Below are 8,899 nucleotides of genomic sequence, written 5' to 3'. Positions count from 1 at the left end.
TTTTGGGTCCTCTGTACTTCATCTCAAATCTCCTTAAAAAGGGGAGATTCTGTCTTGTCATCTTTGATCATCTTCAGTTCCTAATAAAATGTCTTGGCCCCTAACAGGTGTCATTTAATCTATGCTAGATGAATAAGGACAAATGTCTGTCCTTCTGGTACAGGGAATATTGTTTTTTGGTGTGAGATTGGGTGAAAGAAGGAGATACTAGTAAACTAAATTGATAGAAATCATTGAGAAAGTAGGAAAACACCTGGCATGGCACATGATATGTTCAATTTTATGTAGGCTGAGTTCACCAAAACCATCACCTTAAACGAAACCATTTTGGTGGATCTTTCTTTTTTTAACAAGAGAACAAACAGATACTTTTATTTATTTACTTTTCAATAAGTTTAAATCCTTGAAGGGTACAGCATCACTTGGATTCTGTGTCCAATGGCCTTAGCAGGAAGGTTGCTTCGGAATTTGGCACAAACCATGCCACTGTTTCCATGAATGCAAGTTACATTTCCCCAGATTACTCTGGTTTTGTTCGATTTTCCACCAGGAGTTACTGTGTTGTTCTTTGCTTTGTGCACATAAGCACACCTCTGGCCTACATAGAATTCAGTTTCATCTCAAACATAAACACCTTCAATTTTAAGAAGAGTTGTGTGCTCTCTCAAGTTCCGGGGACCCCACTTAGAGCCAGCAAAAATGGCCTTGGACCACAGCCTTCCAGACGTATTTGTCGATTTAGAAGTCCTGTGCCCAGTAGGCCTCCACAGGCTCCAAGGCAGCTGAGAGAGCCTTTTTGGTGTGATCTTCAGGATTTTTGACCTCTTAAGCTCTGAACCATGAACAATTATTTTTTAACAGTAATATCCACTTAAAACTTCAGACTTAGAAGAACAAGTCTTCAGGAACTTCTCTCTGAAAAAGTGAAACGCTACAAAATCTTAATCATACGTACAGATAACTAAACCCTGAAGGCCTGCATGCACAGCTCAAGTGGTTATATTGTTAGCTCTGCCTCTAGTGGGGGGGTTGAGCTAGGTGGGACACCAGTCATCCCCATGGTCACCTGGGCTGCTCTGACTCTTCAAAGTGACTAGGCAAGATTCTCCATCCTCTTGATCTTGGAATAAATGATTTTAGGTTTTCACCATTGAGTATGATGTTAGCTGTGGGTTTGTCACCTATGGCCTTTATTATGTTGAGGTAGGTTCCCTCTATGCCCACTTTCTGGAGAGTTTTTATCATGAATGGATGTTGAAAGTTATCAAAAGCTTTTTCTGCATCTATTGAGATGATCATGTGGTTTTTATTCTTCAGTTTGTTTATGTGGTGTATCACATTGATTGATTTGTAGATATTGAAAAAAATCATTGCATCACAGGGATAAATTCCACTTGATCACAGTGTATGATCCTTTTAATGTGTTGTTGGATTTGGTTTGCTAGTATTTTGTTGCGGAGTTTTGTGTCTATGATCATTAGTGATACTGGCCTGTAATTTTCTTTTTTTGTGATATTTTTGTCTGGTTTTGGTATCAGGGTGATGGTGGCCTCATAGAATGAATTTGGGAGTATTCCTTCCTCTGCAACTTTTTAGAATAGTTTCTGAAGTATAGGTGTTAACTCTTCTTTAGGTGTTTGATAGAATTTTCCTGTGAAGCCATCTGGTCCTGGACTTTTGTTTTTTGGGAGTTTTAAAATTACTGACTCAGTTTCATTACTGATAATTCATCTGTTCATATTTCCTCTTTCTTCCTGGTTCAGTCTTGGGAGATTGTACCTTTCTAAGAATTTGTCCATTTCTTCTAGGTTGTCTGCATATGCAGTCTGCCTGTACTAGTTTCCTACTGCTGCCATAACAGTTTACCACAAATTTACTCATTTACAGCCACTTCCACAGTTCTGTAGATCAGAAGTCTTTGTGGGTTCTACTGGGTTCTCTGTTCCCGTTCTCACAAGGCCAAGATCAAGGTGCCAAACAGGCTGGGCTCTTCCCTGGAAGCTCTGGGGAAGAATCCATTTCCAAGCTCATTCTGATTGTTGGCAGAAACAAGTTTTTGCAGTTGTAGGACTGAGATCCTCATATCCTTACTGGCTGTCAGTCAAGGTCCGCTCTCTGTTCCAGGGGCCCCCTGGGTTCCTTCCCATGTGGTCCCCTCCATCTTTAAGCCGGCAGTGGTCCATTGAATCCTTCTCTTGCTTCAAATCTATCATACTTCCCCTTTGATGTTCTCTTCTGCCACCAGCCAGAACATGTTCTCTGCTTTTAAGGATGCATGTGTTACATTGGGTTATTCAGACAGTCCAGGGTAATCTCCCCATGTTAAGGCGAACAGGCTAGAAGCCTTAAAATTCCACCTGCAAAGTCCTTTTTGTCATGTAACAAAACATATTCATGTGTGTGATATCTTAGAGTCACAGTTTCTGGGGAGTAGGGTGAGGCATTTGTAACAGGCCATCTTAGAAATTCTGTTACCACACCTCGCCAAAAGGAGGTCTTCTATAGAGGGTATCTATGGGTAACAGTCCGTTAACAAAGCACTGTCTCTTTGCATATAGCCTCGATGAGTTCCCTTTAGGTCTAGTTTCTGAAAATGAGACATTTTATTTGATTAATAGCAGAAGAAACCAGGTAACCTACAATAAGAGGACTGAAACTTAGGACATGTTTCATGTGCATGTAGGAAATTGCCTGTGCACAGAAGGTGTCAGTTCATCTCATGGTCGCTCAGCTATGTTATGGGTACTGGTAGCACCATGTGTCGCGCTTTGAATATATCATATCTCAGTGCAGCATTGAATGAGAACATGGATACTGATGATTGTCAAATCTCAGGTAGTAAATTTATGTAGTGGGAATTACCACTCTTTGGGATAAAGCTTCCTTTTTTTTTTCCAAGCTAGAAAATGCTTATAGGAACAATTCATGTCATGAAGGACTATCACTGTATATATGCTCCTATCACCAGCTTCCAGGTGACATGCAAGAGGAGCTATTTAACTTTTAGTTACTAATTCAGTAAGGAATTTCAATAACTCAACAAATTAAAATAAGTGGGAAGTACAGATTTAATACTTGAACGTATACCATCAATCTTAAACTTGCTAAATAAGAAAATCAAACTCATTTTCATACTGAAGAATAAAGGAATTACTACGTAGTATTTGACCCCCAAAAGGTGTTGTTAAGGTAATGTTATAATCGATGGAAACTGAGAATTTAGGAAATGAGAGAACATGGAGCCGTATGTCAAAAGTGCCCTAAGACAGATACAGGTAGTAAATCTCTACATTACATATTTTATACAAGATGCCTATTTTATACATTCTATTTCATACATCCCCCCACCTTGTATGTTTTTCAGGCTTGTTGGTTTGCTCATTAGCTTTTAGAGTATGGACTTTTTTTTTTAATAGATCTTTATTGGAGTATAATTTCTTCACAATACTGTGTTAGTTTCTGTTGTACACCAAAGTGAATCAGCCATATGCATACATATGTCCCCATATCCCCTCCCTCTTGCGCCTCCCTTCCACCCTCCCTATCCCACCCCTCTAGGTGGTCACAAAGCACCGAGCCGATCTCCCTGTGCTATGCGGCTGCTTCCCACCAGCCAACTATTTTACATTTGGTAGAGTATATACGTCGATGCTGCTCAAAATCACTAATTATTAGTATGTACTTTTATGGAAGAAAAACATGTAATGATTTGGGATGGGAAAGAAATGTTATAATAGTAAAGAAGGCATTAACTAGATTTATTAAAATTTAAAAATAAATGGATGACTGTATACTGACCTGATAAGCAATTTCCATACATAACTTTTGATGACATTGTGAGATGTTATGACCATTGGTGAGATATCTGCAGACATATTCTGCAGATATATGATATCTGCAGACAATATCTGCAGACAAATATTTGGGAGTTTTAAAATTACTGATTCAGTTTCGTTACTGATAATTCATCTGTTCAGATTTCCTCTTTCTTCCTGTTTCAGTCTTGGGAGATTGTACCTTTCTAAGAATTTGTCCATCTCTTTTAGGTTGTCTGCATATGCAGTCTGCCTGTACTAGTTTCCTACTGCTGCCGTAACAGTTTACCACAAATTTACTCATTTACAGCCACTTCCACAGTTATATCTGCAGACAAATATTCTGCACACATTTCTGTGTCTTTAACATGAGAATGATGGAATCTTCTCTAAGTTTTCTCCCGTGAGACCACTGGTAAGAGCAAAGCTAGTTCGTACTTATTTAATGCACTGAGGTCCTTTGCAAGGGCACCTTTAAAGCTCTATTTTGATTTAATTCTGAATCAACTGTATTCCTGAGTTTGGGAAATCAGATTTTAACATGAACTTGCAAATAGCCCCAGTGCTTCACCCCTAATTCATATTCCAGCAACCTTCACTGTAGCAGGAAGCAGAGTCAAGTTGTTGCCATGAAGATTGTTTCAAGAGCTCAGAACTCCTCCAGGGACCCCTTTATCACTGCTTTTCAAAGAAGCCTTTATTCCTCTCTTCTCCTGTTTCCTGCAAAGGGAGTTGTGTCTAATACTTGAGGACATGGTGAGGCCAACAAGGACCTGAGGACTCCTCCAGGACTGTGATCTTCGGAATTGTGAAATCTATCATTCTGGTCCCTATCCTTCTTTCTTCCCACTCTACTACATTGTAACAAATGCTGTTGTTTTGTGAAACTTTACTGTATGGTAAAACCTGCTTTTTCATTTTTAAAGGACTGTGCTCCCAGGCCAATTGGCATTTGTCTTGTTTTAAGTCTTCTGTGTAAAGGTCCATCAGACTCATTAAAGTAACATTTTTGGACTATATTATCTATTTGAAGATCTTAATTGATATACAATTTTCTTTATTAATGGGCACCAAAAAGTGTCTTAATCTAAGCCAATAATGTTAACTTTTATTTCAAGGTATGTTATGCTTAAATTTTTTTTTCCTCTGAAAGGTGATGAGATAGTAAAAAAAAAAAAAAGAAAAAAGTGTGTATTGATATGGCTAATTACAGATATGAATGTATAGGCAAAGTTAGTATATAGATTTAATATATTTTCAATAAATTTAGAAATAAAAATCATCTCACGTATTTCATCTTATATGAGGTAACTGGGAATTGCTGTTTCACTTTTGAAAGGAAAAATAAAGCTTTTTATTTTATTTTTTTGGCCACACCCAGAGGCATGTGGGATCTTAGTTCCCTGACCAGGGATCAAACCCGTGCCCACTGCAGTGGAAGTGAAGAGTCCTAACCATTGGACCACCAGGGGATAACCAGGAAAAATTGAAGCTTTTTAACGTCACAACATTCTTAGGGAAGCATAGTTGTCATATTTCATAGGGGACATGGAGAAAGAGAAAATAATGTAGATTTTTAAGGAGGCTAAAGGAGGTGGACTTTCTCAATCATATTTATACTCAGTCCAACAGATCTTAACATTTTCTTCTGAAAAGAATATTAATCTTGGTCATGCATTATCAGACTAGGCCATGAGTACATTCTGGCAGAATATGGATGTATATGAAAGTAGAATATGAATATATATGAAATGTATTATATGCAATATATATATTATTTATAATGAGGCAGAAGCTAAATTTGTATTTATTTTTGAGCTAAAACATTAGAGTTCCGGAATTCCGTGGCGGTTCAGTGGTTAGGACTTGGTGCTTTCACTGCCGGGGCCAGGGTTCAATCCCTGGTTGAGGAACTAAGATTCTGCAAGCTGCGTGGTGTGGCCTAAATAAATAAACAAAATGAAACATTAGAGTTCAAAGACATTACAGCTTATGGGAAAGCAAAACTGACCCATGAAGTATGAATTTATTCTTCTCTCAAGTAAGGGCTTTTTCAGTGGCAAAGCTTGAGAATGCTGATCTGTATGATGGGGAAATTAGTGTTTGGACAAGAAATAAACTAATATATTCTGTTATGGTCTAAAAAGGAAAATAATACTTGCCTTCAGGTATTTAGAAGTACTGTACAGATCCAGGCTTACAGTAAGATGACCATTTTCCCATTTTCAATTATTTGAGGATATAAAAACAAAACAAATATCATTATTGAGTACATGCTATATACAAGCCAGAACTGTACGTACTGAAGTGGCCAGGACAGGCAGAATTCATGGCCATAAGGAGGGCAGGCCCTGGCCAAGATTCAGGATAGCAGGAAAGGTCTAGCCAGGTGGATGGAACATAATGTCCCATAACATGTAGAAATTGGCAAGTGGGAACAAATGATTTCTTAGCAAGTTAGAGGTCTTGGGCTGGTCTAAAGGAGGTAAAAAGAATATATTGACAGGTAGGTGGAACAAAAGAATAAAATGTCCAGAGGGAAGCATTTGGAAAGCGTCAAGTCGACCTGGTTGCAGGTAGGAAAACCAAGTCCTTGGGAGTGGAAGAAAGTGACCAGCAAGACTTCTGGTTTAGCGGAATCAAGGCATATGGCTCATCATCAACCTGGGACTCAGCAGGCAGGAACCTTCCGGGGATCTGGGGTCAAACCTGTTTATGGTTTCTTAGAAAACTGCTGTCTTGAATGGGATTGGGGTGAGGCTGACAGCAAGTGTGATTTGATGCCTGTCCCTCAGTACTGACCTGAGTAGCTCAGGATGGTTATCTTGTCAGAAAAGGGGACTAATTCTAGAGCTCAGAATAAGGAAGAAACTGAAGACAGTAGTCATATATATAGTCTCAGGTGAGGAGTGAGGAAAGCTTCTGGCACCTCTCCAGTTGTTATGCAGGTGCAAAAATTATTTAATTTTTTCTTTCTGTCTTGAATGGATATGTTACCTATTTGGTGGCATAACACACAGATTCAAATTAAACCTCAATACATACTTGAATGTTTTAATCAATGTACATAGTAAATGATTTGAATTGGAAAAGGAATATTGGGAACAGAATCCAACGTTAAGCTTGACAGGAAGTGAATATTTGGACAAGGAATACTGGAGCATTCTACTATGCCATATGTTCAGGTTTAGAATAAGACTACTCTATTTTTCAAACCAATCTAGGGATACAAAACCCAACCTAGATAGAATGGGAATATTAAATTAAAAATTCGCTTGTTAGAATGGAATTTAGACCTTCCATGTAGAACTTCAGGAGAAGTGCAGTCAGCAGTGACCTGTAGGAATGAGGTCCTGGCTTGATGGAGGGAGAATGGGAGAGTCTGGTCCAGCGAGGACAGAAGTACAGTTAGGAAGAGCCCTGGAAAACAAGTTCTCTTTCAAGCTGCACTGGAAGTAGGCATGCACTTGCTTATGCTAGACTTGAGCTTTGTGTGGCAATCAGGATCAGTACACAACACCCCCCTTTCTTTACCCGTTCAGTTGCTGCTCTTGGGGTTTTGCAAGCTGCCTGCTCACATGAATCTCCATTTTGTCCATGCCTGGCAATAGCTGCTCGGAACCTCGCCTCTGGCAGCTGATGATTTCAAGTATCCAGACCTGTCATGATGCTCTCCAGGAGAGGCGTCAGGCTGTCATCAGCTATTAGGCAGCCCCCAGCTGACACAAAAGGCCTTTCACCGAGTGCCCTTCTCTCTCAAGCTTTTGAATTGCATATTTTGATAGCGGTTGAGGTAAGAAACGAGTGCAGAATCCAAACTGAGGCATTCAGTTGCTCTCCTAACCACTTGGCCTAATTTTTTTAGTCACTATTTCGCGGTTTGGGCCAAGTTTGCATAGTTTTGACAATTTCAAGACCTTAGATGCAACTACTGATTTCTTCAGAAGGACTGCCATGGGTCATGAAAACTGAGCAGCTGGGCACTTTCTTCTCATCCTCATCCTAGCCAAGGAAATGAAAAGACCACAGGTTTAAGTAAACTAGATGAAGCTAATCTTTCTTCCTCTGGACCCAGCTCAAGTCTGCTTCATTCTTCAGCAGAAGAATGTCAGGCCCTGCCTCTGAGGTGCTTCTCTTGCCATAGATGATGTGACACAACCATACCCTTGACCAGAATCTAAGATGAATCTTGACCTTAGCATGTGAGAATTACAGAGTTTTACCCAGATTTCTTCTTGCTGTTACTCTGCTACTGACCTGTATGCCTATTGTGATAACTAGGGTTCAAACTTGTTAACAATTTTGATGAAATGATTTTTCTTTCCTGCTTTTTTGTTTATTATATACGTATGCTTCCAGAATCAGAGTCCAGTATACTTGTGTAGTGGGTGTTATTTATGGCTATCGTTTATCCATTATGCCTTCTTTGGTAACCACATCCCAAATTTCTTCAGGGGCCATGCCTTCCCCAGTTGCAGAGATGGAATACATGACCCAGTTTTAAGTCATTCATGTTTCACTAGCCTGTGACATGTGTTCAAGGCTAGGCATGTGACTCAAGCAGGTTCCATCAGAGTGAGAACGAGAGCTGTTTTGTAGACTCTATCAATGAACACAGGCTTTAGTTTTTGCAAGCTAAGGTCTAAGGAACTGTATGGTATGGAGCTTTAGCAATCATTTATGGGCCATTGATGGTGACTTTGTTAAGCAATGAAGCTAATATACAGAGGAGAGGAGAGCTAAGTAGAGGTGACAGAAGCAGACCATCTTGTGACGTCATTTGAATCCTTCCAAGAATCCATGTCTTTATTATTTTTTTTAATTGAAGTATAGTTGGTTTACAATGTTGTGTTAGTTTCTGGTGTGTAGCAATGTGATTCCATTATATATAGGTATCTTAAGAATCCGTGTCTTAACCCAACTCTGGGTCAGTTTATTCTCTACTATGCTTTAACAAGTTTGTCTTGGATTTTCGGTATCTTGAATTTAAAAAAAAAAAGTAACTGAGCATTTCAATCTAATGCTTGGGCTTGGCTACTTGCTGACAGGTTTTTTTTTTTTTTTTTTTTTTTTTTTTTTTTTTG

The 8,899-nt window shown here is 39.1% G+C and overlaps 1 pseudogene; it reads right to left on the bottom strand.

Annotated features, from left to right (window-relative positions):
* Window positions 1-395: 395 nt before the first annotated feature.
* Window positions 396-8,899, bottom strand: part of LOC102974718 (60S ribosomal protein L35a-like) — a 23,065-nt pseudogene continuing 14,561 nt past the window's right edge.

Source organism: Physeter macrocephalus, chromosome 8 (genome assembly GCF_002837175.3).
Source record: "Physeter macrocephalus isolate SW-GA chromosome 8, ASM283717v5, whole genome shotgun sequence".
In the NCBI taxonomy this organism is placed as follows: domain Eukaryota; kingdom Metazoa; phylum Chordata; class Mammalia; order Artiodactyla; family Physeteridae; genus Physeter; species Physeter macrocephalus.
Note: the sequence above shows the minus strand (reverse complement) of the source record. Positions and strands in the feature narration are given on the sequence as shown.